The sequence below is a fragment of the Rattus norvegicus genome, chromosome 12 (assembly GCF_021556685.1).
Source record: "Rattus norvegicus strain SHRSP/BbbUtx chromosome 12, alternate assembly SHRSP_T2T, whole genome shotgun sequence".
NCBI classification, from domain to species: domain Eukaryota; kingdom Metazoa; phylum Chordata; class Mammalia; order Rodentia; family Muridae; genus Rattus; species Rattus norvegicus.
Window position 1 is genome coordinate 26,987,087 of NC_141545.1, and position 27,934 is coordinate 27,015,020.

At 49.5% G+C, this 27,934-nt stretch overlaps 1 protein-coding gene across 2 annotated transcripts in view; it reads right to left on the reverse strand.

Annotated features, from left to right (window-relative positions):
• The window catches only part of Myl10 (myosin light chain 10), a 63,951-nt gene that overhangs the window by 14,089 nt on the left and 21,928 nt on the right, over nt 1–27,934 (reverse strand). The gene's annotated exons all lie outside the window — the stretch shown is intronic.

A 27,934-nucleotide genomic window follows, 5' to 3' on the forward strand; every position in this document is an offset into this window, starting at 1 on the left:
GTCTGGGCTACAAGAGATCCTGTGGTCCAGCACTTGTGTAAAGTCGCCCGGTGAGGGGCAATGGTATAAGAGTTGGTTAGCATGCACAAGGACATAGGTTCAGTCCTCAGTACAACACACACACACACACACACACACACACACACACACACACACACACACAGAGAGAGAGAGAGAGAGAGAGAGAGAGGGAGAGAGAGAGAGCGCAAAAGAAATGCACAGAATAGTATTGAGAAAGCAGAGACAAAAGAAACATAGTTGATGAAAGAGAAAGGCTTTACACACACACACACACACACACACAGACATAAACACAGACACACACATGCACACACAGACAGAGACACACACAGACAGAGACTCACACAGACACACACACCACACACACACACATACACACACAGAGACACAGACACAGACACACACAGACAGAGACACACAGACAGACAGAGACTCACACAGACACACACACCACACACACACACCACACACACACACACACACACACACACACACACACACACACACACCCATCTCCTGGATGAAAATCTATTCAAGTCCAAGGCAAGCAGAGGCTACACCTGCCACCTGCCATCTCCTCAGGTGACCAGTGCAGCACTGGTGGCCTCAGCTCAGCCTCAAAGGTAGCCCCAGCCCAGCTAGCCAAGTCGGCTGCTGCGTGGGAAACTACATGTGATCAGCTGCCAGGGCCAGAGGGTTTGGCTCAGGCCATGCAGCTGTGGGTCCCCAGGAGCTGAGAGCTTAGCTGTCCCCGGAGCTGGCCTCAAGCCTGCAGGCTCTGGTACGGCTGATCCTTGCTTTGAGGAGAGAGAACATGATACTAATCAGAAGAGTGGCTGACATTTATAAACCAGAAGGTCACACCAGGTTCTAAACAGGTCGTTGTTGGAGTCAGATATCTCTCTCTCTCTCTCTCTCTCTCTCTCTCTCTCTCTCTCAGAGTCCTTTTTTTCACAGGATAGTTCTGGCTGTCTGTTGACTCACTATGTAGACCAGGTTGGCCTTGAACTCACAGAGCACCAACTGCTTGTCTCTGTTTCCCAAGTGCTAGGATTAAAGGTGTGCACTACCATATCCATGCACAGTTCATCGTTAACCCTCTTTCCAAGTGAGGAAATTGAGGGACTACTGGGCTGAGTCACACATATGTGCACAACTCAATATGGCTGGTAGGAGGAAGTGCAGCTAAGGAGCGAGGCCCTTTCAAACCGATTAATAAAGAACCTTCTAAAAAAATCCTATCCATATAAAACACTCTTCTCCTTACACTTATGCCTTAATCTTCTGTTTCAAAAGATGACTCTGCACTTTCTCTGTTCTTCCACGCCCCCAGCCCCTCACTGGGGGATTCTAGGCAGGGGCTCTACCACTGAGCCACGCCTCCAGACCCTCCCTGGGGGATTCTAGGCAGGGGCTCTATCACTGAGCCACACCCCAGCCCCTCACTGGGGGATTCTAGGCTGGGGCTCTATCACTGAGCCATGCCCCCAGCCCCTCCCTGGGGGATTCTAGGCAGGGGCTCTACCACTGAGCCATGCTTCCCATCTTTTGCTGGAGAATTATAGGCAGGTCCTCCATTGCTGGTTGGGGGATGCTAAGCAAGTGCTCTAATACTGAGCCAGACTTCCAACTCCTCACTGGCCTCCTACCCATATTGGAGGCCAGGTTCTTCCATGCCACCCTCAGAAAACCCCAACAGAGCCGTCATGTATTTCACAGTCATTCCAGCAGGTCCTGCCCACTGAAAGCGACCCTGGCTAAGGCAGAAGCCCTGGATTCCAAGCCCACGACTGACTGGCAGGTGGGTAGACAGGCTGTGTGATATCGCAGTGCTTGCTCCTAATTTGAGTGCCTACATGGCACAGGTGGCTGCTCTCTGTGCCAGCCGCGGGGTAATGTCATTCCTTGCCAGGTCATCTTGGCTCTGAGCTCAATGAGGGAGACCACGATGACATCCGGCCTCTAACTTTGAAAAGGCCAGGACAGCTCTGGGCCAGCAGTGTGCTCACGGCCTGATCAGAGTTCAGAGTGCCACAAGAAACAACAGGGAATCTCCATCATAGGTGGAGTCTTGCAAGTGACAGGGAAGAGTAGAGAGGTGTCTGGGGAATATTTGCCCTCAAAGAGTGACAGCTGTTGCTTAGACCCGCCCAAGCCAGTTGGAGAAGATGATTCCACCTTTCAACCCTCCTTCAATCCCCCTCCCTACCTTCTCTCTCTCTCTCTCTCTCTCTCTCTCTCTCTCTCTCTCTCTCTCTGTCTCTGTCTCTCTCTCTCTCTCTGTGTGTGTGTGTGTGTGTGTGTGTGTGTGTGTGTGTGTGTGTGTGTGTGTGAAGGTCAGAGGTCAGCTGCAAGGGTTCCTCAGGAGATGCCCACCTATTATTTTTGAGTCTCTCACTGGCTTTGAACTGGCCAACTGGAGTAGACAAGATGGCCACTGAGCCCCAGGGAGCATCCTGCTTCTCCTTTCCCAGCACTGGGATCACAAATGTATGCTACCACGCCTACGTTTTCACAGGTTCTGGGGATTAAATTAAATTCTGTTTGGGGCGGCAAGCATGGAATGGCCTCCCAGCCCCTGCTAAATTCTTACCTGTAACTCCCCTGAGGTCAACAACTTTAGCCTCCTCCCCATCTTCAACCTCAGCCAGTCCTGCAATGCTGACATCGACTGTTCTGAAAAATCTTGTTCCTGCATGGTGGCACAGGCCTGTCATCCAAGCAAGTTTGGGCCACATAGTGAGTTCCATGCTGGGCTTAGCAAGTCAGTGAGATGCTTTCTCAAAGTAAGAAGAGGAAAAGGCAGTGGTTGAAAAGGGGGAAGAGGAGGAGGAGGAAGAGGAGGAAGAAGAGGAGGAGGAGGAAGAGGAGGAAGAGGAGGAGGAGGAAGAGGAGGAGGAGGAAGAGGACGACGACGACGACGACGACGGCGACGACGACGACGACGGCGACGACGACGGCGACGACGACAGGGAGGTCTCAGTACAGCTCAGTAACAGCATGCTAGGCTTCCAGAACCTTATTCACTGGCATAGTCTTCCATGTGTCAGTTGTCTGACAGACTTTCTGCTCTGCGAGATCCAAGGAACCCATTGGAGTCCACCATTGTCATGGCCCCAGTGTGGGAAATTTTGCCAGCTGGTAAAGCTGTTTTGGAAGGTTATGGAAGCAGAGGAGTGTGGAGGCTGGCTCCTGGAGGTAAGCTGTAAGCTGAGGACAGATGGGAAGGAGGGGGATCTTAATATTTAAAGATACCACATTTTCACTGAGCCACACCCCAGCCCCTCACTGGGGGATTCTAGGCAGGGGCTCTACCACTGAGCCACGCCCCCAGCCCCTCAGTGGAGGATTCTAGGCAGGGGCTCTACCACTGAGCCACGCCCCCAGCCGCTCACTGGGGGATTCTAGGCAGGGGCTCTACCACTGAGCCACGCCCCCAGCCGCTCACTGGGGGATTCTAGGCAGGGGCTCTACCACTGAGCCACGCCCCAGCCCCTCACTGGGGATTCTAGGCAGGAACTCTACTGCTGAGCTATGCTCCAGCTGCCTTTTTGTTGTTGTTTGCCTGTGTTGTTGGTGTCCTAGTTAGCTTTAACTGTCAATTTGACACATCCTAGATTCTTTTTTTTTTTTCGGAGCTGGGGACCAAACCCAGGGCCTTGCGCTTGCTAGGCAAGTGCTCTACCACTGAGCTAAATCCCCAACCCCGCATCCTAGAGTCTTAATTGAGGAACTGCATAGATTAGATTGGCCTGTAGGATGATCTGTGGGGAGTTGTCTTGTAGTGGGTTGGCCTGATTCTGTTTGTATTGTAATGATAAGTGTATGCCCCCAAAACTGGTTACCCCAGAGAGTCCACACTAGATGCTAAGTGATCCTGCGCCCCCCCCCCCCCGTCAGTTGTGATTGTTAAATAAAGATGCCAACAGCCAATAGCTGGGAAAAAAAGACATAAGTAGGGTTTCAGTTTTGCAGCCTTGGGAAGAAGCTGGTGCTGGAGAGGAGGAAGGAAAAGTCACCATGGGTTAACTGAATCAAGGCACACTACATCTTTTTTTTTTTTTTTTCCCGGAGCTGGGGACTGAACCCAGGGCCTTGCTAGGCAAGCGCTCTACCACTGAGCTAAATCCCCAACCCCAGCACACTACATCTTTACTCTCTTAAACTGATTGTCAGTTTGATGAGAACAGTAACTCACACAGTGTCCTTTGTCACTCTCCTTCAGGTGGCCTCTCCTTGCTTGCCCCCTATAACAAAGATCTCACTGCACAAGCTTGTTATCAAGACAATTCTGATCAGTAGATATCCATCGACTACTGTGATGGAGAATCCACGCTCAATGATCCCAGCTTTGGGGACATTTTAGTGACCTAGGCAGACAGTGCTGGTGGAGTTTATTCGTGCTCTAAATATCTGTTGAGGACATTCTGAGCGCTTGTCACCATGCCCTGTGTGGTGAATAACACCAGTGTGGCTCTAAGAGGAACGGGACTAGAGAGAGAATGCCACTAGCCATTCAGAGGCATCTCTACGGACAGGTGTCCCCACATTGGGCCTTGAATACAGACGAGCGTGGTGAGGTTTGTTTGTGGGCTAGAAAGAACTGGTGAGTTTTTTGAATGTTCTAGCATACCCATAAAGGTGTGGGGTCATATAGCATGATAGCTCATTGTCAAAGAGGGAGACACACACTGATCATGGAAGGAAGAGTAGCCTCCAAGGCCCATGGAAAGCTGGGTGGGTGGTATACCAGTAATTCTGGCACCCAAGAAGCTAAGGGGGAAGATCAGGAGTTCAAGGCCAGCCTAGGCTACATAGTAAGACCCTGCCTCAAAAAAGAAACCGCAACAATAAATACATGACTGGGGTGATGACTCTGCCTGAGTTTGATCCCCACACAAACACACCAGGCATGTGAGACACATTATTCCAGCTGGCGAGAGAGACAGGCAGATCCCTAGGACTTGCTGGTCAGGCAGCCAGGCTGGGTCAGCAAACTACAGGCCAAGGGAGAGGCTCTGTCTCTAAAAATAAGACACAGAGTGACTGAGGAAAGCACCCGAGGTTGACATCTGACCTCTGTGCTTGCGTGAAACACACACACACACACACACACACACACACACACACACACACCACCACCACCACCACCACCACCACCCCCCAAAAAAAAACCCAGAGAAGAGTTTCCAGGTCTGGCGTAAAGCCTCCATTTCTTCTGGTGTAGACTACCTCGGGGCTGATCCTTCCCGTTTCTGCTTAAGGCCATCAACCCACAGCTATTTTTACAGCAGGATGTCTGTGGCCACAGGTCCTTTGAACAGACCCCTCTTGCATGTTTCTGTAGTACGTATATCCTGGCTTAGCCTGTCTTTGTGTGGCTGCAGCTATAAAACAGGCATGAAGCATTCTGGGAGACATTCTTCTGGTTTTAAAGGCTGTCTTGCCTACTCTAATGAGAGGAAGCTTCTTGCTGGGGAGAAGGGGTGGCTGGGAAGAAGGGGACACCAGGATTTTTGGGGGGGAAAGCCCCAAAGCACTCTCCAATTGTCCTCAAAGCGGCTCTACCATTGCCTGGTAATTACAGAGAAGACAGATGTGAGTAGCCATTTCCTGTGGGGTGAGAGAATGGTTGGGGGCGAAAGAAAGAAGGAATAATTGGCTCTAAGTCGGCGTTCTGCCTGGAATATGAATTGTAGAATGGGTTAGCTCCTGACCAGACTTAGTCTTTGGTGCCTACTCAGCTTCTGCCCTTCTAGGAGCCCAGGTAGTCTCCCAGGGGTAGCCATAGGACAATGGGGGAGAGGGGCAACTTCTCTGCATATACAACAGATCCGAAGCTCAGAGGTGGGAGAGGGTCAGTTCTAGTTTCCTTTCTGTTGTGACAAAGCATTCTGATAAAAACCAACTTGGGGAGGAAAGGGTTAGTTCATTTTATATTTTCAGGTCACAGTCTATCATCAGGGGACGCCAGGACAGGGACTCAGGGCAGAAACTTGGAGCTAGGTAGGTAGATAGATAGATGGCGTCTGAGTATCTGACGTGTTTTTACTAGAACCCACAAAGGGCAGAAGAGGTGAAGAGTTACAGGAGGTTGTGAGCCAATCTACATGAGTTCTAGGAACAAAATCAGGTTCTCTAAAAGAGCTAAACAGGCTCTTAACCATTGAACTATCTCTCCAGAACTTTAGCTAGCTTTATTATATATTCTGCAACCACATGCCTAGGGAATGGTGCCACCCACAGTGGCTGGGCCCTCCTATATTAATTAATAATTAAGATAATCCCTTACAGACAGGTCCATGGCAAACCCAGTTAAGACAATTACTCAGGTGAGGCTTTCCTTTTAGTTGATTCTAAGCTGTATTGAGTTGGCAATTAAACTTATCACTGAGTCAAAAATATGATCATTCACTTTTTTTTTTGGTGTTTCCTGAAGATCCAGCCCACTTTGATCCTTGGGCCATAGTGGTCCCAAGGGAGCCATGTTCATCTTGGCTTGACACTGTATTAGTTACTTCCATGTCATTATGACAAAATGCATGACAGAAACGTTTGGCTCATAGTTTCTGAGGGGTCCACTCTATTATGCTGATGGGCAGAGTTCCCACACAGTAGTGGGCCAGGAAGCAGAGACAGAGTAAGACAGGAAGCAGGGCCTTGGATAACTTCCAAAGCCCAATCCTATAACCTGCTCTTTCCAGGTGAGCCCCATCTTCTTAAAGTTTGACAGCCTCCCCAAACAGTGCTCCCTGGTGGGGAACAAGCATCCAAACATGTAGGCCGGGAGGGGGTGCTGGAGAGGTGAATGGGGGAAGTGTATGTCACATCCAAACTGTAATAGTCATATTGCTATCCTTGTTTGATCACACAGCATTTGTAGCCATGCCTTTTTTGTGTTTGTCTGTTCATCTATCTGTCTGTTTTGAGTCAGTACTTTCTGTAAGCTGGCCTCCATTTCACTATATAGCTAAGGATGGCCTTGAACTCTTGATCTTCCTGCATCCAGTTCCTGAGTGCTGGGATTATAGGTGTGTGCCACCATTCCTGGATTATGAATGGTTAGAGATGAAACCCAGTGCTTTATGCAAAAGAGGCAAGCAATCTCCCAACATGGTTTATAAGGAGCCTCTGTGGGCTGGCACATCGTTTGACCCTCTAGCAAACCCATATGGGGACAAATGACCCAGTTCATGTTATTCATGAAGAGACTAAAATATATCATCACATAAGGACTGGAACTTGTGTGTAAGTCACTTGATAGTCAATCTGTCCAGGGCCTCAGAGACCTGGGATGTGGTGGGTATCTATACAGCCACACCTCACAGATCATACTAAAGTATCACTGCTCTAGGGGCTCAAGAGATGGCTAGCAGGTAAAGGTGCTTGCCACCAAGCCTGATGTCCTGAGTTCAAATCCTAGGACCCATATGGTAAGAGGAGAGATCTGATTCCAACAAGTTACCGTTGGACTTCCATACACACAAAATAAATAAACGTATAAGGAAAAACTAATATCACTGCTTTGGTAACTATTTATGGTCATGTGAGGAACCCATCGCACAGTGCGTGCCTGCAATCCCAGCACCTGGAGACTGAGGCAGAAAGATTGAGAGTTCGAGGCTAGCCTATTTCAAACAAACAAACAGACAGAATCAGCCCACAGCACAAAGGGGGTGTTTACAGGGCCCATGGGTTAGAAAACAAGACATGGCTTACTTAGAAAAGACAATGGGGCTGGAGAGATGGCTCAGTGGTTAAGAGCACTGACTGCTCTTCCAGAGGTCCTGAGTTCAAATCCCAGCAACCACAGGATGGCTCACAACCATCTGTCATGGGATCCGATGCCCTCTTCCGGTGTGTCTGAGGACAGCGATGGAAAAAGGACAGCAGACATGAATGCGGAATCCCCACAGGAGACAGATGACAGCCCACCTGGCCGTATGAGCTAGTTACCTCTTTCACTGATGCGTCAAAATACCTTACGAAAACAATGTCGGAAAGAAGGGTTGATTTGGTTCACAGTTTGAGGGTATGGCCCACCATGCTGAGGAAGGTGTGGTTACAGGAGCAGGAGGCAGCTGCTCACACAGCACCCACAGTCAGGAAAGAGAGACGGAGGCTGGTGCTCAGCTCACTGTCCCCTTTTTATTCAGTGCAGGACACAAAGCTGTGGACTGGTGCCACCCATACTCAGGTTGGGTCTTTCTCTCTCAATTAACCCCATCTAGAAACTTCCTTAAAGACATGCCCAGATGCGTGTCCTCGTGATGATTCTAGATGCTGCCAAGTTGACAGTCAACATCAATCACCACAGGTTAGATCATATATGTTTAATGTCCGGGCAGAAAAGATTCAAAGATACTGTAGATTGACCGGGACTCTATGGCTTGTGCTTCCTTACAATATGGCTGCCTCTCGGTAGTCAGATTCTTCCTATGGTGGCCCAGGACTGTAACAATAATGTTGGAAGCGCCTCAAATTGTGTGACCTAGCCTCAGAAACCACGGGGTGACACTTGATATTTCTGTCTTCTATCATTGGTAAACAGGGCGGTGAGAGAGCCTGCATGCCCAGTGGTGTAAACAAAAAGGAAGGCTGGGGCTAGCCTGGGCTCAACACCCTTGGGAAGTGATGTTGGATCACAGATCTGACAGGTTGAAGAGCAGAAATTCAGGACCCACACACAGCCATGCCAGCCCAGCAAGCAGACTACTACCACTGAGACAGTTGGCAGCAGTAGCTTTCTCTATGCTGTAGCATCTGCAGCCAAGAAAGATTGTCCTTCAGTCAGGGCCACAGTGGAAAAGAGGGGTCTGCTCCTGTTGTGATTTAATTTTTTTTTTTTTGTGAGACAGAACCACACTAAGTTGCCCAGGCTAGCATCCATTCACTATGTAGCCCAGGCTGCTCCTGATCTCATAACCTCCTGCTTCAGCCTCCCATGTGCAGGGGCTTCAGGCCGGTGCACCATGCATAGCTCTGGTGTTTTCTTCTGAAATCCTCTTCATCGGGCCTGTGGATGTGGCCCCGTTGGTAGAGTGTGAGCCTAGCATGCTCAGAACTCTGGGCTTGACTCTCAGCACCGTGTACACCAGCCCTGGTTGTGGGGAGGTCCGTCCCCACCTCAGTAACTCCAGCACTTGGGAGGCAGAGGCAGGAGGATTGGAAGTTCAAGGTCATCTCCCTCTACCTAGTAATTTGGTCTACATGAGATCTCATCTCCTTTTGTTTATTTTTTTCAAAAATTTTATTTATTTTGTTTTTGAAACAAGATGTCATTAAGTAGCCCTTGCTGGCCTAGAAATTCCCCATGTAGATCAGGCTGCCCTCTAACTCACAGAGATCGGTGTGTGATCGGTGTAAGTGTGTTTGTGTGTGTGAAAAGGCAATCTTAGATGTCACTCCCCAGGAGACTGTTTCCCTTGTCTTTTGAGACAATCATCCTGGCCTGGAGTTTTCCCATTTGCCTGGACTGGCTGCATCAAACTCTAGGGATCCCCCAGGATTCCCAGGGATCCCCACCACCCCATCTCTGCCTTCTCAGTGTGTCTTAGCTAGCGTTTTACTGCTGCGAACAGACACCATGACCAAGGCAACTCTTATAAGGACGACATTTAATTGGGGCTGGTTTATATGTGGTTCAGTCCATCATCACCAAGGCAGGAACATGGCATCATCAAGGCGGGAACTTGGCAGCAACCAGGCAGGCGTGGTGCAGGAGGAGCTGAGAGCTCTACATCTTCATCTGAAGGCTGCTAGCAGAATACTGACTTCCAGGCAGCTAGGATGAGGGTCTTAAAGCCCACACCCAGAGTGACACACCTCCTTCAGCTAGGCCACACCTCCCACAACTAGGCCACACCTACAACCAGGCCACATCCCTGCAACTAGGCCACACCCACTATAGCTAGGCCACACCTCCTACAATAAGGCCACACCTCCTACAATAAGGCCACACCTCCTACAACTAGGTCACACCTCCTGCAACAGGCCACACCTCCAACAGAGCCACTCTCAGGGACAAGCATATAGAAACCATCACACAGTGGTAGGATTACAAATACACCCCACCATGTCCAGCTTAGCTTCTGTAAGTGTGTGCTAGGGCCCAAACCCAGCTCCAGCCCTCCACCCCCTCCCCCATGCTTATAGGGCAAACAGTATCAACTGAGCTAACACCTAGACTTGATTTTTGGGATTTTTCAGACAGAGTCTCATTATGTAGCCCAGGTTGGCCTAAAACTAATACTGTATAGTCCAAAATTCACCAGAATTCACAACCCTCCTATCTCATCCTCCCATGCCTGAGAGGACAGGCATGTACTGCCAAATCCAGATCTTGACTCTCCTTCTCTTCCCCCAGAAGCAGGTGGACCTCATTCCTTGGACAGCTGGGGAAACTGAGGCCTGGAATATTCAAGGGGCGACAGTGTTCCTCGTGGAAACGAGCCCTCCCACTTCAAAATGAAGCTCAGGAGTCCTGGACCTTAGACTGCCCCTGTTACATCCTCCACACAGGGCAGCTCAGGCAGGCTGGGTCTGAGGCCTCCCGGAGGCCTACAGACTGCAAACAGGCCCAATTTGCTTTACTAATGGGAGGTTTATGCCACCCAAAGCCTCCTCCCACCCTCCCCTGGGGCCCCCAGCTGACAGCCACTGAACTGAACAAACTGTAATTATATTGAGCCACATCCGCCCTCCTGACTGAGCGATTAGCCAAGTTGCCAGGTATGGGGAAGCTTACACCCTAGGCTGTTTCTGGGGTGCGGCCAGCCATCCAGCCCCTTCACACCCACAGGTGAGACTCTTCTCCCCAGGAACAGACTCCTCCCTCAGCCTGACCGTAGGCCATTCCTTGAGCCTAGCTTCCTACCACAAGTGGAGGGGGTTGGTGGCTAGCAAGGGAGAGATACAAGTAGGAGCCACCTCCAGGAAGCCCGTCCCCAGCCCACAGCTTTTACCTCAGAACAGTTTTGGATTAATAGAAAAACTACAGAGACTACTAAGACTCCCTTGTCGCGGCCCTAGCTAGCTTCCTCTCATAACTAACCTGGGGTTATTAACCCCAGACTCTATCCCGGAGCCACACCCCCAGCCCCTTAATGGGGGATTCTAGGCAGGTGCTCTCCCACTGAACCACACCCCCAGCTCCTCTCTGGTAGATTCTAGACATGTGGTCTACCACTGAGCCACGCCCCACCCCCTCCTTTTACTTCTTGAGCGGGCCTTAACCGGGTGGCACAAGCTACTCAGCTACTCCAGAGGCTGAGGTAGGAGGAGCTCAAGAATGAATTCCAGGGGGGTTGGGGATTTAGCTCAGTGGTAGAGCGCTTGCCTAGCAAGCGCAAGGCCCTGGGTTCGGTCCCCAGCTCCGAAAAAAAAAAAAAAAAAAAAAGAAAGAAAGAAAGAAAGAAAAGAAAAGAAGAATGAATTCCAGGCCCACAGAGTGAATTCAAGGTCATCCTGGGCAACTAGTGAGCTTCTAAAGGTAATCTCAGGGTTCACCCTCCACGCAGAGACGAGATGACTAAATCATTGCCTGTGTCCTATAAAAAGGCATCACATGCTGTTTCTAGAAAGGCGCGGTCTTAGATAGCTTGCGTTGTTGTGTATACTATTGCGGAGTGATGTCTGGAGCTGTACCATCTGTCTTGGGACCAGGTGAGGGCTTTAAAGACAAAAGGCAAGTGCCCAAAGTTCCCCGTTTGTTTATGCCGTTCTTTTGAGTTGTTCTGCTACTCAGAGTCAAACACAATCCTTTTAGTGTGTGTGTGTGTGTGTGTGTGTGTGTGTGTGTGCGCGCGCGCGCACGTGTGTGTGTGTGTGTGTGTGTGTGTGTGTGTGTACATACTCCTACGCATGAACACAGACTAGAGGTCAGCCTCAAGTGCTGTTTTTCAGGAGCCATCCACCCTGTTTCATGTGGAAAAGGTGCTCATTCTTGTGGGCGCATGGGAAGCCAGAGGTCAGCGTCAGCCTCCTTCCCCTATTGAAAAACAATTTTTTAAAATTTAGTTATTTTACTTTTATGAGTATTTTGCCTGCTTGTATGTTTGTGTATCTCTAGAGCCTGTAGAGGCCAGAAGGGGGCGCCAGATCCCAGAACTGGAGTTATGAATGGTTGTGAGCCACCATTGCGGATACTGGGAACTGAACCTGGGTTCTCTGCAAGAGCAACAAGTACATTTAACCACTAAACCATCTCTCCAGTCCTGCTTTATTTATTTATTTTTAAATGTGACTCTCACCGAACCTGGAAGTCACCCAAATTGTCTAGAATGGCTTGCCAGCAAACCCCAGGAATCCTCCAGTTTCCACCCCTCACGACTGAGGGTATAGATCTGCGCCACATTCCCAACTGTTTATGTGAGCGCTGGAGAGCTAAACGAAAGGTCCTCCTCGTCCTTGTGCAACAGGCACATTAACTGCTAAGCCAGCTCCCCGACTTGGCTTTTGAAATCGGGTCCCTCGATGAGATCAGGAACTCATCAATTCAGCCAGACTGACTGGCCAGTGAGCCCCAGGGTCCTGTCTGGGATTCCAAACATGTCCGACCAGCTCAACGTTTTATGTAGATCTTGGGGATCAGACTCAGGTCCTCATGCTTGCCAAGCAGGCACTTTATAGACGGCCATCTCCCCGCCCCCCAATACAATCCTCAATTAATACACAATACTTCTGAGAACCTTCACCTTGGAGGACAAGTTAGATGGACTCTAGGAATTTCCTGCTTCTGAGTCCAGGAGGTGGGGTGGGGGTTAACATCACTTCCTCCAGAGGAGGCTTGCTACCAAGACTTCCCTTAGCCTCCTGCCCAGCCCCCTAACCACACCCTGATGCAGAGGCTGTGCCCCCTACCTGGGCCCCACAGAGCCAATGTGCACAGCTACTCAGCCTTGGGACTCCACCCTCTCTGCTCTCTGGAGGAGCAAAGGTTCGACTTTCCGGAGAGCGAGCGAGTGTCTCTCCTCAGTCTTGTTTACAGTTGTTGAACTATTTTCGTCAAATTAATTAAATACATGCTAAATCTTCTCCAATTTGTTGTGCAACAAATTAAAGATGCTAAGATCGCGAAACGCACACAAAACCTGTTTGTTCCGATAAATACCCGCATGACAACCCCAAGTCACCTGATCTGGAATCTGCTTCCAACCCCCCGCTGCAACCGGGCAGAGCCCTGACCTCCCCCCACAACTCACGCCTCACCGGCGCCTGCGCTCCCAGGAAGTATCCATGGCTTCCCATGCTTCCTCATCCATCTCACAATAATTACGTGTGAGTGTGTATGTGTGCGTAAGTCAGAGGATAGCCTCAGGTGTTATTTTTCCTCAGCCACCATCCACCTTTTTTTTTTTTTTTAATTTTTGAGACAAGGTCTCTCAGTGGCCTGGAGCCTGTCAAATAGACTAAGCTAGCTACTTTCTGAGCCCCGGGGATCTGCCTGGCTCCACCGCTTCAGTTCTGGGATTACACGTGAGTTCCACCACAGTCAACTTTGGGGGGGATGGGGGGTGTTAGCTTTTTGTTTTGTTTTGTTTCTTATAAGGAGACGGTGGTCATTTTTGAAACAAGCTCAAAATCCCGTAGCTCTTGGCAGTCTAGGAACTCACTCTGTAGACCAGGCTGGCCTCAAACTCAAAGATCCATGCCTGCCTCTGCCTCCTGAGTGCTAGGATTAAAGGTGTGCACCCACCATGCTTTTTTTTAAAAATCCAACTTTAAAAAAAAATGAAGTCTGGGGGGTCAAACTCAAGTCTTCATGCATTCAGAGGAAACACTTTACCAATAGAACCATCTCTCAGCTCCTACAGTGTTGACACTCCCTTCTGGAAGAATACAGGTACCCAACCAAGCTCCCACCCCTTGGGATGCTAGCTGACCATCTGCAATCCGGGTAGGTGGCCACTGTGCACACAGGATTTTTCTCCCAGCTCTTGTTCCAGGCAAGGCTTTGACTGAAGAAGTCACAGCAGTCTAAAGCATGGCCCCAGGAGTCCTCGGTGCTCTAGGATGTATGTCAACGTCATCAGCTCCTAAAGCCAGCCCTCCATACACACTCTAGTGTATCCCCATTGTCCTACCCAAAGAAAGCAGTCCACATTCATGATCTTCTTTACTATTGCAGGGGGGCCTGGAGGGGTAAAGATGCCATAGGTGTCCCAATGAAAGACTAAGACAGAGAGTCCTACATGCATACACCTGCATATTGCATATTTAGAATTGTGCAAATATTACATTATCAATTTTATGAGTTTTATATATATAAATAAATAATATTATATACATGTAATATATATGGCACTGTAAGTAATAGTCAGTACATTATGCTGTAGGGCACCAGAACTTATTTCTTTTATCTGACTGTATTTTTGGACACATATTTTATTGTTTGATACTCTTTTCTCTAGCCACTTTCTAGTCTTTAGTAATTATTATTCTACCTTTTTTTCTTTGAGATCAACCTTTTTTGCTTCAATTATGAGTAAGAATATGTGATATTTGTTTTCCTGTGTCTGAAAGCCATGTACTAACGTGGTCTGCAAATGACCTGATGCTTGGTTGGAGACCCACCACAATAGAGGCTTCTGGACTCAGAAGTGTTCAGGTGTATGGATCACCTGGAAAGAGAAAGGAAACAGAGAATGAAGAGTCATAGGGCATGGCGGCATATGCCTATTCTATACCCAGCTAAACTAGCCAGCAATCCTGAGTTTCTGAGGAGGAAATGGGATACACAGAAAATTTGTCCCATGAGAATAACAAAGAGTAGTCCTAGTGATAGGATCCAGATTAGCAGAGAGGATAGGGGAGAGAAAACATTGCTGAGAAAGAGTCCAGGGAGGATGAGGGATTCCATAGATTTGATAGTTTTCCTGATACATTCGAACAACTGAAGAGGCAATAAATGAAGTATGGCAGTGGTGGTGCACACCCTTAATCCCAGTACTCGGTAGGCCGAGGGAGGCAGATTTCTGAGTTTGAGGCCAGCCTAGTCTACAGAGTGAGTTCCAGGACAGCCAGGGCTATACAGAGAAACCCTGTCTCAAACAAACAAACAAACAAACAAACAAAAATTACAATCCGCTACAGAAATAAGAGCAGGTGGAAAAACACAACAGCATCAAAACAAAACCCTGCTTCACAGACCACTGAGCTTCCCAGTGAACATTACTCAGATAATCATAGCAACAAACACTGTTCATTTCCTTTTCCTAATCTGCCTATAGATGTGGTTAGAAAAGGTCTAATTAAGGTTAAAGGGGCAAATATTTCGACCACAGCAATAGAAAAGTTCAAATGGCAAATGAAGACAGGGAAGACTGAGGTAGAGTGGGCCTAAGTGCAGCACACACCAACATCTTTATTGTGGGCAGCAGGAAGGACTGGAAGGCTGGAGAGATGGCTCAGAGGTTAAGAGCACTGATGGCGGGGTTGGGGATTTAACTCAGTGGTAGAGCGCTTGCCTAGGAAGCGCAAGGCCCTGGGTTCGATCCCCAGCTCCAAAAAAAAGAACCAAAAAAAAAAAAAAAAAGAGCACTGATGGCTTTTCCAGAGGTCCTGAGTTCAATTCCAACCACATGGTGGCTCACAGCCATCTGTAATGGGATCTGATGCCCTCTTGTGTGTCCGAAGACAGCTACAGTGTACTCAAATAAATTAAATTAAATAAATAAATGAAAAAGTGGGGGACTGGAGCTGAAGAGATGGATGAGTGTTTGAGCCTGCCTGCTGATCTTCCAGAGGACCTGGATCCGGGTGTCAGCACCCACTTCAGGAGGCTCCAGCACGGGACATCTGAGGTCTTCTGGCCTCTTCAGACACATGCGCATCCACATGCGCAACAACAACACTAATAATAGGTCTTTTGAAGAAATGTTGGAGTAGTTATTTTGGAAGGAAGGAGAACTTAAGTTATATCTGAAGTCTTCTGACCAGGAAGTCTTTAGGCACCACATTTGACCTTTCTTACTTTTTTTTTTTTTTTTCTCGGAGCTGAGGACCAAACCCAGGGCCTTCCGCTTGCGCTCCACCACTGAGCTAAATCCCCAACCCCCACATTTGACCTTTCATTGTAACAAAATACCTGATACTAACAACTTAAATAAGGAAAGGTTCAGTCTGACTCAGGGTTTCAGTCCATTGTTAGCTGACTCCATTGTCTTGGGCCCAAGGCAAGGCAGAGCAGCAAGGTGAAAAACTTGTTATAACAGTGGTGTGCAGTTCATGGAAGACAGGAAGCAGAGGGAGGAGAAGACAGGAGTGACAAAGGCAAATCTATTGAAGACCCACCCTAATGACGCACTTCCTCCGGCTGGGTCCCACCTCCCATAGCTTCATCACCTCTCAGTACATTGTTCTGACTTGGATTTTCTTTTGCAAAGCCAGGCCTGTGCCGCACAGAGACAGGAGGCCGCGCTTTATTCTTTGTCTCAAGGTCCTCCAGGGATCCAGGCCCATCTTCCTGCCCCTTCGCCTATCTCTCTCTTGTCTCTGTGTCTCTCTGTCTCTGCCTCTCTCCTCCCCCCTTTCTGGATGTATGTATTCTCTCTAGGCATAGATGTTCATGTGTGTACAAGTACACATAGGTGGGCATGTGGGTGAAGACCAGAGGAAAGGCTTAGCTATGATTTCTTCGATGTTGTCCATCCCTTGGGTTGCTTCATTTTTGTGGATCATGTAGCCCAGGGCTGGCCTCAAATACACCCTGTAGCTAAGCGTGACCTAACACTTCTGATCCTTCTGCCTCCATCTCCCAAGTGCTGGAGTTAGAGGTATGAATCACTATAACTAATGTCTATGGTGCTAGGGATCAAACCCAGGACCTTGTGTGTACTAGACAAGCACTCTATCAATTTAGCTACATCCCCTACCTCAATTGGCTGTGCTGACCAGCCAGCGAGCCTTCGGTATACACTTATCTGTAAACTCTGGGCTGGCCAGCACACTTAGCTTTTTCAGTGGGGATGAAATTTAGTTCCTTCTAATAAGGGTATGTATGTTACACTTCGCTGACTGAGCCATCTCCCCAGCCTCTTATCTGCCTAATTCCCATGCGTATGTTTCTCCAGGTTGTCAAAGTCCTCCCGCCGACACAGAGATAGCAGAGCAGTGAGCAGGCTTGGGGGCAATCAGCTATAACAGGGTGAAAGACACTAACGCCATTTTCCTATGAAGGGAGGAAGTTTAGGAAGATCCAGCCGTTATCTGCAAACATCTACCAAAGAAGAGGATGTCGCTGGGCTGGGAACTCTGTCCTGGATTGCTGAACAATGGGTGGATGGCTGCAGGGAACTATGTTCAAATAAGGAAACCAGACGGAGGAGTGCGGTCCCTGCCGGAAGAGGTGTGTGAAGAGAGGCTGTACTCGTACCTGGGAGCAATGGGGCTTGACTGGAACCCAGCATGGGAGAAGGAATTTCCCCAATTACCCCCAAATCCTGAGAATATAGGATAAAAGCAATGGTCTGGAGGGAAGAGGAAAAGACTCATGGTCAAAACAAGGACACCAAGATGGCAGTTCAGTAGTTCAAGAGGGAGCTGAAGATGTTGCCTAGACTGTCCGAGGAAAGAAATACCACCTGGGGGGAAACCCAAATTCAAAAGGACCAATTCTTCTTTCCTACTAATGAACCACACTGATTCAGAGTACCACCCTGATTTTCCTGTTTAGAGAGAAACTCTGTATTCCCACAGACTGGGCTCCCTTCTGCTTCCCCGTTTGAGGCCTTTGGTGAAACACTTTGTGAAATGGACTAAGTCCACAAAGTTCATGACACATACGGTTGCTCCCCAGCCCTCGCCCTTCCGCCACCAAAGAACTCGAACAGTATTAGATACGTTGAAACCTGCTGTGTCCGCTTGGGGAGACGGCTGGGTTGGTAAAGCAGTTGCTGCATAAGCATGAGGATACGAGTTCGAATCCCCACCCCCAGGTAAAAACCGCTGTGCATGGTGGTGTGAATCTAAAACCCTGGGTCAGCCAGAGGCAAGCAGACTCCTGCAGCGCAGTCAAGCTGAATGGGTGAGAGAGCCTGTCTCAAAATAATGTAGAGAGTGATACACTTCTACCCTCCCACACACACACCCCGCCCCCCCCCCGTGCGCATGCACCTATGGGAATATGTGCATGTGCTCAACATACATGCGCAAACACGCAAAAGAGAAGGGTGGAAGGGGGAGAGAGGGAGAGAAAAAAAGAAGGGAAAAAATGGGGGAGACACATAGAAATATAGAGACAGACAGACAGACAGACTTGAGGCTGCCTCTATGTCCCTTCTGGACGCCACTATCTCCAACTTCAGGTTAATTAGTTACTCCCTTGATCTGAGAAACCAACATAGGAATCCGCTAGCAGTGTCAGCTGCACCTGATGGAAACCTGCTCACATCTCCTGTTCTCCCGCGCCTTCCTTTCTTCTCCAAAGAGTCTTCCGAGCCTCCTGTTCACATGCTAGAGACTCATGCATATGCGCGGTATTTAATGTGTTCCTCCCTGTGGAGTCCAACGGACGCCTGCTCCGGAAGTCAGTGGCTCTGCGTCGTCATTTCAGACTTTATTTATTTGGATGTGGCCGGATTTGGAGGTGGTGGGTGGGACCTGCTTCTCTCGCTGGATGTGTAGAGGAAAAACATCTGAGGAGAAACGCAGGACTGAGTCAAGGTCTGCCTGTCAGAAACGGGAAACACCTGGGTCCTCATCAGCTGAGTAAAACTTCATTCCTCTTCCTCATCCTACTCCTTCCTCCTCTTCTTCCTTCCTCCTCTTCTTCCTTCGTTTTCTCCTCCACCTACTCTTCCTCTTCCTTATCCTTCTCAGCCCAGGCTCCTGATCCTCCTGCTTCCATCTCCCACGTTCAGGGACTACAGCCACACAGCAATAAGCAGCAGAGAGGTCCACAGGAGCCTTCCTGACCACTGGTCTTTCGGCACCTTTTTAGTTCCAAGTCCTTCCCTAGACTCCCCAGTTGAGGGGCTGGGGGCGTGGCTCAGTGGTAGAGCCCCTGCCTAGAATCCCCCAGTGAGGGGCTGGGGGCGTGGCTCAGTGGTAGAGCCCCTGCCTAGAATCCCCCAGTGAGGGGCTGGGGGCGTGGCTCAAGGGTAGAGGCCTTGCCTAGAATCCTCCAGTGAGGGGCTGGGGGCGTGGCTCAGGGGTAGAGCCCCTGCCTAGAATCCCCCAGCGAGAGGCTGGGGTGTGACTGAAAAAAAAAAATACACACACACACACACACACACACACACACACACGAAAAGATTTCATCAGGGCCACTAAGTGTGTCCAATCACAATGTGAAAGCAAAAATAAACAAATGCGGTTTTACTGCTTTCTTATGGTGTATACCATTGTGTTTCTTTCCTCTCTCTATCTCTTTCCTCTCTCCACCTCAGTTTCCCCATTTGCAAAGTACAAGCTCTAGAACACACATTCTGAGCTGGGACTAAGGATTCCAGACACACCCACTGTGTTGTTATTCCAGGCACACGCTAGAAAGCCCCATCCATTCCCCGGACAGCGGTTCTGAGGCTGTCACTGTGCTGAGCCATCCTGAGATAATTTAAGAGGTCTGGGCCAGGGAACTGTCCCCAGGAGCAACTGCTCTGTCCCTTCTATGGCCACAGGATAGATCGGCCTGGAGCTGGACTGCAAGGACTCTTTCCCAGGTGTTGCCGCCAAAGATGCGCCTTGTACGCTCGCTCGCTCTCCCGCTCTCAGCCCGCCACTCTAAAAAATGACTCCCAGGCAAAGAAAGCAGACACTCTGGGCTATAAATATTTCAGGGCAGAATGAACGTCCTTCCCGAGCCCGGCTTGCAGTATATATTATTTATAAAACCATAACTTGAGTTGAAAGGTAGTGGGTGGGAAAAAAAATAGACAATCTCCAGTCAGATTCAATGGGAGATGGGAGGGGAGAGATGAGTGACTGAGCCATACAAGGTCACGGGAGGTCGTCTGGCCACACCCACCCCAGCTCCTGCTTCTTCCAAAGGTGGCTGGCTGGAGGGACAATGAAAAAAAAAAAAAGGCTCTAGATGTCAAATAACCAAGACCCAGCTTGTTTCTCAGGACTCTTGTCAGTGAGTCTTCCAACACAACTCCATGGAGAGAAAAAGGAATCTTGTGTGGGGCAGCGGGTGTAGAAAGCAGAGGTCAATGCTGCTGTTTTCCCCAGTAACTCTGCACGTTATTATTATCTTGTACTATTTTATTGCCTTTTTATTGATTTTGCATGCATGCCAGAGCACGCGATGTGGATTAAAAACCACGTTTACCTGCTAAGCCACCTCTTCAGCCCTCCTCCTTACTTCGTGAGACAGGATTGAACCGGCTGGCCAGGAAATCCCAGGGATTGTTCTCTCATCCCCACGACGCTGCAGTTACAGCACCATATCAGGCTTTTACATGGGTGCTCAGGATTCGAAACAGGCCCCCATGCTTAGGCAACCTCAGTTTACCAACCGAGCTGTCAGATCCCCACAGCCCCCAAAAAGAAGTATTTTCCTCCAAGTTGCTAATAGAGATGAGGGCTTGTCATGAGGGAGAAAGCTCGGAAGGCTGCCCCCAAGGCCACTGCGTGAGCCCCCTGCTTCTACACCCTGTCCTCTACCCATTAAAACAAATAAGGAGAAAATACTGGATGAGTTAATTTGCTAAAATAGACCCAAATGAAATAGCTGATTACATTTTTCCCCAAAGGAAGCTTGAGTTAATTTGGCCGGTGACTTGTGCCAGACTGCCATCCCAACACACACAGGAGGGGGTGTGGAAATCTGGGAGGGAATCAACAGGGACCAGCACAGTCAGGCAGCTGTCTGTGACGTCCCAGAGGTCACATTCCCAACTGTGAAATGGACGCAAGGCGACGTATACACCGTGACACTCCCCTGCCAGCTGCCGCACACGCTCCCAAGACGTTTCTATTGCTCTCTGTCCAGGAATAAAGCTCAAGGGTCACACAAGCCATTGACGTCCACAGCTAATGCCTGCAGCGGTGCACACCTGGTGTCCCAGCTGATGCTCACATGTGAGGGTCATGAATTCAAGGCCAGCCCAGAGGACACGGTAAGATGCAAAACACGGAAAAAGGAAAGGCAGGCAGTATGGGAAGAGAAGAAAGGGATAAAGAGGAAATGGGGGACAGTAGGAGGAAGGAGAAGAAAAGGGAGGAAGGAAAGGGAGAGGAGAGTGGGGATAGTCTACGGCTGCACCTCACTTGGCACAGGGCTTGTCTGTCACACATGAAGCCTTGGGATCCACTCCCAACCTTGCATAAGCCATGTGTAATAGAACATGCCCGCTACCTCATCAGTCCCGGTGGAGGCAGGAGGAGCACAAGTTCAAGGTCATCATTGACTACATGGCAAGTTGGAGGCCAGCCAACCTGGGCTCCAATGAGACCCCGTCTCTAACTTGAAGGAATGAATGAAGGAGGGGAGGAGAAGACAGAAGGGCTGTAGAAGGCAGGCTGAACACCCTCAGTGCCTGTGGAGGTCACTACAGTGCAGTCAGACACATCTAGTGACCCTGCTGGAATCTTCTGGGCTAATTCCCTCTGGCCAGGAGTCATTGTGTCCCAGGAGGTCTCATCTGGCTTTAGGAATCATCTCACTCATTCTGCAAATGGGTCACCCATTACTGTTGAAGTCCCCGCTCCGATGTAGGCTCTACTCCATGGCCCAAGCAGACCCCAAGGCCCCATCAGCCCCCACCCGCTGCCAAGACCCCACCCCAGTGCAGATCTACTTCCCTTCACAGCCCAGCCCTCAGACACCCCATCCCACCCCACCCCACCCCACTCCCCCCAGGGAAGGTTCTTCCAGCAGCTGCCCCAGCGGGCTCTGGTCCCTGATGAGTCTCTCCTATTTTCACATCCCCTCCTCTGCCCAATAAAACAAATACGAAGGAAATACTAGACAAGTTAATTTGCTAAAATGGACCCAAATGAAATAGCTGATTACATTTTTCCCCAAAGGAAGCTTGAGTTAATTTGGCCGGTGACTTGTGCCAGGCTGCCATCCCAACACACACACACATCCAAACGGGGCTCCTCCCAGGGCCAGTTGGCAGCTGCCCTGCCCCATGCAGGCCACAGTCACTGCCCAAAGGGGGGTGAAGGTGGGGTGTGGAAGGCAGAAGCGCCCTGGGGAAAGATTGTTAAAGGTGCATACACGTCCTGCACTGAAAATGTAGGCGTACACGTGCATGCACACACAGGCTTGCACAGACAAGCCCACAATGCACACACCCCAACAAACACACACTCACAAACACACTCACAAGTAGACGTGCTCAGAGCATTCATTCACACAAGCATTAAAGTATGCACACATCCACACATGCACATGGCCACGTGCAGTCACAATTTCAAATGTGCATGCAAATACAAACACACTCGTGCATACATTGCAAAGTGTTCACACCCACAAGCAAACGCAAACTCGTGACTACACACCCTCATTTTGCACACATTCAAAGCACACAAACATGGGCAAGTGCACCTTTATGCACGCACGTGCACACACACACACACACACACACACACAGGGCATGCACAAACAAGCTATAGGCTTCCCATGCAAGCACACACCCTCAAAGCATGCCTCACACGTCAGTGCACACCTCCCCCAGAGCATGCACCCACAAGCACATGTACTGTCCCATACACAAAGTAGGCACACAGTCACACATGTGCATGTTTACACATATCCATGCACAAGTGTGTTTCACAACTGCACACCAGCTGAGGGCACTTGGCAGGATGGCTCAGTGGTTGCATCTGCAGACTGATGCTGCCGAAATCCATAAGTTGCTCATTACTGGAGCTGGGGAGATGGCTCAGGAAAGTGCTGGTCACAGAAGCGGGAAGACCAAAATTCAATCCCAGAACCCATGTGAAAAAGCCAGTGTTGTGACATTCATTTCTAATCCCAGCCCTAGGAGCCAGAGGCAGGTGGACACATGCTGGCCAGCCAGCCCAGACAATCCATGAACTGTGTGTGGGTCAGTGAGAGACCCCATCTCAAAGATAAGATAGTGCTCTGAAGAGTAACACCCGAGGCTGACCCCACCAGTACACAAGTGTGCGCCTTTGCACATGAGTGCCATACCCAAAACCCACGGCAAAACATGCAAGCATATTACATTAAAGTTTGAGAAATTAAATATATATATGTATATATATAACCTTTTAAAAAATCTAAAAAAGTAAAGTCCATACTGAATGGAGGCTGCATAGCATCGTCTTTGTGTCCCTATCGGAGCCCCTTATACTTCCAAACCGACGTCACGAAGCAGGGGAGCCCTCAAGTCCTCCCATCAAGAGGGGGACCTCAAAGAAGTTCTCAACCCTTCCTTGGATCCAGCTAGGCACCTGTGAGCCCAAGAAGGGATGCCAAGCGTGAAAAGCAGATGTCCCCCAGACCCACAAGCACAGGGGCTGCAGTCACACACCTGTACAGCCACACCTGTGCCTGACGTGCATTTACACCCACGGTCGCACACACAAAGACCCACAGGTACACAGACACACACACACACACACACACACACACACACACGGACACACAAACAGACACACTCACATACAGACAGATGCACTCATGCACAGACACACACTCACACGTAGCCACACATACAGACATACACATACAGACAGACACACACTCACACACATGGACAGCCATTCCTTCACACACTTACGTGCACACAGATACATGGTCGAAAGTCAGCCTTCATTCACACAGAGTCACCCCCAATGCAGGGAAATACATTCACACACACAACAGACAGACACACTCACACAGACATACATGTGAACACCCAGACACGCATACACACACTAACACCCAAAGTCACACACACACACACACACACACACACACACACGGACACACACGGACACTCTCCGGACACTCTCCCTAAGTCATTGTTTCTCCTCCTCCCCCTCCTCCCCCTCCTCCCCCTCCTCTCCCTCCCCCTCTTTCCCTTCCCTCTCCTCTTCCCCTCCCCCTCCTCTTCTTTCCTTTCTTCCCTCGTCTCGTTTGTACTAGTCTCACATAGCCCAGGCTATCCTTGAACTCATTATACAGTCAAGAATGACTTTGAATTTCTGATTCTCCTTCCTCTGCTTCTTGGGTGTTGGGATTACAAATCTACACCAATGCCTGGCTGCCCATGGTTTGTCTTCAAGGATACTCTGTACTAGGAAGTTGAGAACAGAGCAACCACCATGGGCACCAAAACCCAGGTTGGGCCAAAAGCAGGCTAAGGTCGGGGCTATGGCCAGTCTAGTTAGCAATTGCCGCTGCTCCACCCACTTTGTCCTTATTTTTGGCCTCTAAGCGTCAGGAGCCACAGCCCAGCTCTCCCTTGCTGCTCTCTTTGAAGACCAAGAAACTGGAAGGTAGACCAGTTTCCACAAACACCACTAGGTGGCGCTCCGCCAACGAAGATCTTAATGGACCGCACGGCCGGCTCAGCCAGAGCAAGGCTGACCACCTCCCAGCAGATAGATGTTCCCTCCACCTGTGTCATACTGCCCCAGGTCTTCAATCCCCGTGTGTCCCAGACTCAGCTTCCATTTAAGGCTTGGGCCACCATCTCTACAGAGGCAGATAAATGGAAGAGGGAACAAGGTTAGTTTACTGCTGCTCCCACCCTACCCACAGGCTCTGGGGTAAAGACAGAACAATGATACTGGATCCCAAGAAAGCCTGTGCCATGTCAGACACATTCAGTAGATGTGATTAGAAAGGCCTTTAGGGTAGGTGATGAAACCTACCCCAAGAGAGTTAGGTTTCATTTCATCTCATGAGGAGAATCTCACTGGCTCAGAGAGGTCAAGTGACTGGTAGAACATCACACAGCAGAAACAACACACAGTGTGAGGTTGAGTGAAAGAAAGGGGAGGGAAAGAAGACTAAAATTAAGAGTTTATATATATATGAGTGCATATATATATGCATATATGTATTCATACACACACACTCCTTAGAATAATCCAGATGCCACCTTTAGCATGTATCAAATGCTATCTCCTTCCATAAGACTCAGCCCTGGGGATAAGCCCTATCTGTCACCCTGCCATATCAGCCTTGAGTAACAGACTGCAGTAATACAGTCAGTGGAACAATGGCAGCAGTGATGAACGTCCCTGTGTGTGTCTAGGGGTCAGTAGGGTTGGGTCAGCAGGGCTGGGTCAGGCTGGGTCAGACTGGGTCAGGCCGGGTCAGCTCAGGCGGCCTCCCCGATGCTGAGCCCTGCAGGACTCTAGAAGTCCAAGGGCTCAGGCGGAGAGTCCTAGGGCAGGCACAGGGCAGATCCAGATCCCAGGACAGCACAGAGGCAGGGGTGAGTTCTGACTGGCCTTGAGAGTCTGTATCCTTGCCCCTGGGCACTTCTGGGTCCTGCTTAGAGCTTCATTCATCTGAGGGTGGGCTGGCCGGGCTGAGCAGCAGAGAGTGGAGGGGGTGTAGAGATATAAACAGAGGGCATCTTCCCACTGTGAAGACCACCCAGGGATGTGCATCAAGTCCCTCCTTCTCCCCTCCCTCCCTTTCCCCTTCCTTTCTTTTCTCAGTGCAGGTTACTAATCATTTACCTAGAGAGGCAGCATCCTTCTCCTCAAGTCACAAACCAGCCAGACCTGCACAAAGCCGCCCAACACTAGAGGCCAGGCCCTCAGATACCGGGTTACTCAGTGTGTATCACAAGACAGGTGACTCCTCTGTCCCCTTGCTCCTCTTCTTTCCCTTCTAGAAGCTTGAAAAAAGGTGCCAGTCCCAGCTCCCAGCTGCCTTGACATCTGCCACATGGGCATCTGGTGACAAAGCATCCCTGATGAGATAATAATTTAAGGCTCTCCTCGGGCCAGGTGTGATGGCACATGCTGTTAATCCCAACACTCAGGAGGCAGAGACAGGCAGATCTCTGAATTTAAGGCCAGCCTGGTCTACAGAGTGAGTTCCAGGAGAGCCAGGGCTACATAGAGAAACCCTGTCTCAAATAAAAAAAAATTAAAAATTAAAAATTAATTTAAAAAGTCTTTGTGGGGGCTGGGGATTTAGCTCAGTGGTAGAGCGCTTACCTAGGAAGCGCAAGGCCCTGGGTTCGGTCCCCAGCTCCGAAAAAAAAAAAAAAAAAAAAAGAACCACAAAAAAAAAAAAAAAAAAAAGGCTTTGTGGAGTCTCTCAGAGACCATTTGTTCAAAGGTGATGGCTTCTGGGGTTCAACACAGTCAGATCACAGCAGCAAGGCTGAACTTCCCACGAATCACTCCACCAGGTCCCAGGCAGCCCCAAGCAACATTCAGGTGATGTCAGCATACAATTGTCCTAGGCTACACCAAAGCTGGCCTTTGAGCCTTCCTAGGGGTGGGGGGAAGGCTCTGACAAGCTATGAGGATGACTGCAAAAGGATGTCCAATCTGCTTGCACAAAATGACTACTAAAAAGTAATTAATTAAAATAAAAGTGTGACTCATAAAACATGATCCTCCTGCCTCAGCCTCCTGAGTGCCAGGATTAGAGGTGTAGTCTAGCCAAAAATTTCTATTTCAGACAAACCCATAGTCTATGTCTTTTTGCCCCTTGAAGTCAGCACCCTCCTTACCCACCAGATGAATCAATATGGCAGCCAGGGCCCAAGTATTAGTAAAACTTTCAAAGGCATCTAACCAACAGGCCACTCTTTCAGCAGTATGTATTGGTTTGGGTGATGCAAGCACAAGGGAACCCAGGGCCTTGTACATGCTAGACAGGTGCTAGATCTCTAAGCCACGCCCCCAGCCCCTCCCTGGGGATTCTAGGCAGGGGCTCTACCACTGAGCCACGCCCCCAGCCCTCCCTGGGGGATTCTACACATGTGCTCCATCACTGGCTAATACATCCCCTCAAAAAAGAAGTACTTATTAAGGGAAACCTGTAGCTGATACCACATTGTGTCCACACCTTCTCAGGCCTCCCTGTTTGCTTTGCAGAATCTGTAGATGGGGTAGCCTAGGATCCTTGGGCCACACAGATCCCCATCAGCACAGGCACACTGTTTCACCAGCTTCCCTGAGCCCCACCACCTCTCAGGCAACTAGAAGGTCACTACACAATGAACGTTTCAAGTCCAACCTGCATCCCAAGCCAGTGACTAGAAGGTAGGCACAGGGGGAGCCACCGAGTGCCTACTCTGGAGTGGACTATGACTTTGGTTTGCACTTAGCAGAACTCTTTATAAATGTAATCGGGGTAGAATCAGAGACTATGGAGCAGGGGCTGGAGGGTATGGGGTGACAGGGCAGCTCTTAGGGAGTCCTATCTCTGACCCTGACTAAACCTGTACCCCACAGCTCCCTGCACCTCCTTTAGATCTTTCCATGACAAAGGATGGCTTCAACCAGAGCCTGATCCCTTCCCTTTTCACCTCAGAACTCCAGCTTAGAAGCTACTCCCCTCTCTTTTCTCCACCCAACTCCTCTCCTTTTTATTTAATCCCCAAACTGTCTTACCCTGTAGCCCAGGCTGGCCCTAAACCCTTCATCCTCCTGCCTCTAAGATGCCTAGCTTGTATTTTCTTTCATTTGAAAACGTGAGAAGCAAAACGTAGCTAGGAGTGGTGGCCACAGGTCTGTGATCCCAGCACTTTATAGACAGGGAAAGGAGGAGCAGGAGTTCAGGCCAGCTTCCACTGTGTAGTGAGTTCAAGGCCAGCATGGGATACATAAGAAAGGGAAGGGGCTGGAGAGGTGGCTCAGGAGTTAAGACTGAGTTTCCTTGTTGTTCTTCCAAGGTTCTGGGTTCAATTCCCAGCACCTGTGTGGTGGCTCACAATGTTGTAACTCCAGTTACAGGGGATTCGATGCCCACTTCTGGCCTCCTTGGGCACCAGATATGCACATGGTACACAGAAAAACGTTCAGGTAAACA